Here is a 5,764-nt window from a genome sequence, read left to right as displayed (position 1 = left end):
GCGTAATTGTTGTACCATTGCTCTAAAACGACAAAATTTCGTTAAAAAGCCGGATACAACATTCAACTATCTCAACTTTATCTCACCTGTTTGTCTGACATTTCGAAAAATAATCGAAAAAAAAGCCTGATTTGTCATGTTTCCAAAAGCGCCTTTGTTCTTATGATAAGCATTTCTCTAAATATTTATAAAAAACATCAACGGAATTTCACAAAGCTGTCAAAACTGAAAAACGTAATTTTAATCAAGTTATAAATTTCAACCTGTGGCTATTTTTTAATTAACAAAATGGCATACATCTCATGAATAAAGTACCATGCATTTTGCTATATACGAAACTTGTATTTCAGTCGTTGTCGTTGGTTGATATCTGTCATAATGATTTTGCAGAAAAAAATTGTTATTGAATTGATCAAAATTAACACATGTTCAATATGTCTCGAATTAAGCGATGTCTCAATCGATATATGATTAAATCTCGCATAAACTCGCGTTATATAGGAAGGCAACTCCATTATAGGTTGCTATTAAAAGCATGCTTTTGTTTTTATCAAAATAAATTGCACGAGGATTTACCATTCCGTCTGTAGCTCCTATTACTTCTCTGCCTTGTTTTCCATCAGGGGATATTACTACGATATTATTTGATTCAGAACCAGCAACGTAAATGTTCGAAAATGAATCTAATGTGACTCCGTACGGTTTTCTTAGCAACGAATCGGAATATTTCCATTGCACCAACCCACAGAAATCGTAACAAACTATGGAGTTATCACGCCAGTTGGAATGAAAAATGAAATTTTCATTTGAGGTAACGTAGGTATCATCTACGTTAGATGGAGCATTATTTAGTGTCCGGTTGTACGTTAACTTTGGGTGTGACCTGTCATATATTTTAATGCCATGGTCATATGTGCAACAAATAAATGATTCATTGTGATAGCTTAAACCACAACAAAAGTCGTCTAGTTTGAACACTTGACGCGGTTGTGCACTATCCATATCCATGAGATAAATCTGTTGTGGGGAATACCCACCACTGGATACAAATACCGTGTTTGAATCGATCACTGTCAGATCATATCCGATTTGGAAATATTTAGAGTTTATTCTCGATTCGGATTTGAATTGACCATTAGCCCCATATCTCAGCAGATTATTCGCGTGTGCTTGTAGAAATAACATGTTACCAGCTTCTGACATGGCACATCCAGTAAGACCACTACGACATATGTTAAACTTACGTTTAAGCATAAGGTGTATGTTTTCAATAAAAGTTTCACTCACAGTAGATTTAGTAATTTGTGATGATTTATCACCTGTCCAAGAAAACGAACTATGTTTTTCACGACTGTCAATTTCTATGTCACCAAATGTCTTTATTTCTTTTATAAACCCTTCCATTTTATCATTAAACGTACATTGCATTGTGAAATTGTTAAGATATCCATTATCATATAACTTTTGGACGTTAATTTCATTGGTTGAAACATTTTCCTGGAATGTCTTTATTCCCATGAAGATTTGTAAATTGGATGCAAACATTTTGACAGAATCAACATCTTCTTTTATTTCGTCTACTTTCTTTTTTTCATCCTTTAATTTTGCAATCACTTCTTCTATTTTCCGACCGTATTCTTTTTCAATTGCAGATACTTTATCTTGTAATACTCCTTCTAAATTATCTAAAACTGTGTTGATTTCTTTACGCTTTTTTTTAATTTGTTCTAAAATCTTCTGCTTCTGTTCAAGTAACTTGGTTGAATTTCTATTTCTATCTTTTATAGCCGAACAAATATTAGTTTCTAGATCTGCGAGGGCTTTTTCAATATTATCTAAAGCTACGGGTTGATATCCTGTAGAAGGTGTTAGAAAATCTTCAATGAAAATAGTTTCCTTGCATTCCTTATGACTTGATATCAAACAACGTTTGCAGCACAGAGAGTCATGACATTTACAATAACATTCAAGAAAGCAATCATGCTCCTCACAGTTATGCTTTATTTGCTTGATGAAAGATGGTAATTTATTATATTTTTCTAAAGAGATTGTCTGATGTGATTTTGTCGATTTCGATATCTTATGATGATGTCCACAGTCCCCACAAAAAGCCTCTTCACATTGCGGACAATATTCCTCCGCCAACTTATTTTGGTCCCTGGATAGGCAAATATTGCAGAAAGATGCAATTTCATCGGTTGCCATATCTTAAAAGTTCGTGTCTTATTTGAGGTCTATGACGGTGCCTTATAATATCAAGTTCTCCCAATTTACCATCCACACTTTGACCCTATGAAAAAATAGGAGTACAGAAAATTCTGTTTGCTAAAACATGTAAAAAGCTAAAATATATGTTTCTTGGTAAAAGTTACGCTAACTGAAAACCTTATTTCTATTTGAAATGCCCAACAAGTCCCACAACCCTTTAAACTTGTTTTTAAGCATATATCTATCGAAACGCAAAGCCGTTTTCCATGAAGTTGTCTTATTATGAATACTTTATTACTCATTACCTATGTTTTTACTTTGGGTGTACACAAACTCATGAATAAGAAAGGGAGAAATTTGAATTAATGGTCTGAGAGAATTTTACAAAGATGCCAAAAAAAATGATAGTATTGAATTTTGCCTTTTCATTTACAAGCATTGCATTCTGAATGATGATTATCTATATAGCTATCAGCAGTTGTTGCGTTTCAATTTTGTGAAGAAAAAAAAATCTGCAACAATTCGGATGATATGTTTTTTCATATTTGAAGCCGTAAACATGACATGACAACCAATGTCAAGTTCTTTTTTATGACGCTGACATTTCAAATACAAAAGCATATATTTGGAGCAGGTACTTTTGAAATAATTTAAATAAAAGAAATAAAATGATAAGATTACCAACGTCTTTCCTTAAACTTATATTTGATTCTACGCTTCCATTTGAACTAGAATCAGACTTTGATACAGACTCAGAGTGTAATAAAGAGAACTTTTAAATATGTTTGATAGTACATGCTCTTTTTTCTCATTCAACAAGTACATTGACAGTAGTTTATATGCTGGCCCACTTTTTTGTATTGTCAAACTGTATAGGAATAGTATATACTCAGGTGCCAGTGAAATGTAGGCCGCTCTTAAGATATAGGGTTGAAAAGATCAAACCCTATTACACGAACAATTATGTAAGCACACGTATATCCAAAAATGATACGCATATATAGTCTAATTACCAGATAAGTTGTTTCCGCGTTTATTTCTATAAAATCAACAGACCATGTGTGGTTTGACTTGCAGTATCATGTACGCTTTGCTATCCGACCAATGACATCGTACTCTTACGTGTTGATATCTTTTAGTTCCATTTAAAATCATTCTTATAATTGATTGATGTGAACTTTGTCGTTTGTTAGTGCGGTTTATAAGATTTTTTTCTTTTCTCGATTTTATATAGGCCGCCATAGTTTGTGTACTGTTTGGTCTACGGGTGTAGTTTTGCGTGTACTCTTGTTATTGCTGGATTGAAGGTTTCAAAAATTTAAGGGCGATCAACTGAAAAACAGACATGACCCATTATGAAATTCAGAATTTAGAATTTTACTTGTTCTTACCTGATTGTAACATCATACAAATTATAGTTGTTGTGTATCTTCATACATTTAAATTTTTCTATCTATACTTATTGATTATACCTGTAAGAAAACCAATACACAAGTGTATTAAATATCAGTTGAAATAGGACCCATATAGATATAAGAAGTATCTGGACAACCTTCTGTCTATTGATTACATAATTCAACAACGTTCTTTCAAGTACCTTTTTGTTTGACCTATAAATTAAGGATAGATTTTGATTTTGTTTTCTTTAATCGACGTTTATCCTGGGCTATATGTTTACCCAAGTCGATAGTTTGTCGTGAAAATAAGACATGTTGTATGAAGACGGTCGCTCGAGTAATTTAAATCCTCCTTACGAATTTTAACAAATATACTACAAAGACTGTAATATGTGTATTTCATTTTGTAACTCGACTTTGTTTTCTCTCAACCGATCTATGAATTTTGAACAGGGATAAAAACTACTCTTGCCTTTGTTTTAAAGAAGAATCAATTGCCCCAATCTCTTTTGAGTAAACAAATACAAATAAAAACTACACATAATTGACATGTTAAGTACCGGTCTTTGTAAGAATCATGCAGGTTCCTGTTGGTGGGCGATTCATGACCCCTCTTCAAATGTCTTTATATTTTGTTTATGATGAAGGTATGGTATGAAAATAAGTTTTCTGTATTAATTTTTTCTTTTCAACTTTGGTTGCCATGGAAACCATCCTTACAAAATTTTGCCTAAATACGTCCATAAGTAGCCTTTGAAAATTGAAATATAATGGATTTTAAAGAACCATAGAAATAAAGTTAATCAATACAAACAATATGTATATTTACAGTATTGACAAACACAACCCAAAACTATACAAAAACGTTAAAATTTTGAATTTACTAAATGGTTTGTTTCCATAGCAACCATTTAAAAATGTGTTAAAATTCGAAAATGAAAAATTTCAAAAACTTTAAAATTTTAAATCTGTTTATCTCCCAAGACCAACAATACCATGACATGTCATTGACAAATTTTGAAAGACCATATTCTATATATTCAGAAAATAAAAAGAAAGTCGTGTGTTTTTTTTTCTTTAAAAAAATAATTTTAGTCAAAAATTGTCAATTTTCACCAAAATTCAGATTACCAAACAGATGAATACTGAAACATTTTGAACTTAAAAAGCTAAAACATTCCATTTATGCGTGCATTCCTGACACAAATTTGGTAATTATAAATGAGGAAATATGATTGATAGAGATATTTTTGTAGAGAAGGACATTTTTTCTTTCTGGGCATGGTGCCCCCCCCTTTTTTTTCAAAATTCAAAAAATCATTAATAAATTTAAAAAATGGAATTCAATTGTGAACATTTTGAGCATTAAAACATGAAATTTCTTCAAAGGGTGAGGGCAATAATAGAACCCCCTACACCATTTTTATATATTAGATTTTTTTTTAGAAATAGGGAATGTGTCAAAGAGAGAACAACCCAAACAGAAATTTAAATCTTTAGATTCTATTTCATGGTCTTTAAAATTGACTCTAAAGAACCTGAATCGATCACCTGTAATTTTTGGTTAAATCTTGCATCAATGATTATTTGTCCCTTCAATATATATCAATGAGTGGCTTAACAATTCCATTTAAATGTTCTTTGTATCTGTCGTTTTTTCTTCAAAAGCAAAAAATGAATTTTACCCCTATGTTCCATTTTAGCCATAGTGGCTAAGTTTCTTGAAGTACAAGGAAATAAAAAACTAAATTTATACAAGATTATAACTCCCAAGTTGGGCTGAAATTGATTAAGCATATTCAATATCAAAAGAAGATTTTTTTTTAAAGGAAGCAAACTAGATGAACAAATTGTGAAAATTTTCTTTAAAGGGCTATAACTCCATACGGATTCAATTGACAATTCTGGTCATATAAACTTATTTGTAGATCCTACTTTGCTGAAAGTTGTGCTGTTTACAGTTTATCTTTGTCATTAATAATATTCAAGATAATAACCAAAACTGCAAAATTTCCGTATAATTAACAATTAAGTGGCAGCAACCCAACAATGGGTTGTTAGATTCATCTGAAAATTTGCTCTTAAAAGGCTTTAGTGTTAAAGATATGAGCTACACACTGCATTTTATCCCTATGTTCTTATTTTACCCATGGCGGCCA

At 31.5% G+C, this 5,764-nt stretch overlaps 1 long non-coding RNA gene across 1 annotated transcript; it reads right to left on the bottom strand.

Moving 5' to 3' along the window:
* Positions 1-222: 222 nt before the first annotated feature.
* Positions 223-3,687, bottom strand: LOC143058717 (uncharacterized). The gene is made up of 2 exons (XR_012973208.1): positions 3,600-3,687; positions 223-2,290 (listed from the first exon to the last, which is right to left on the bottom strand). It is a non-coding gene; the product is annotated as an uncharacterized LOC143058717 (long non-coding RNA).
* Positions 3,688-5,764: the final 2,077 nt, after the last annotated feature.

This window comes from Mytilus galloprovincialis, chromosome 14, assembly GCF_965363235.1.
Source record: "Mytilus galloprovincialis chromosome 14, xbMytGall1.hap1.1, whole genome shotgun sequence".
NCBI lineage: Eukaryota > Metazoa > Mollusca > Bivalvia > Mytilida > Mytilidae > Mytilus > Mytilus galloprovincialis.
The sequence above is the reverse complement of the archived record's forward strand: the minus strand, read 5'-3'. Positions and strand labels throughout refer to the sequence as shown.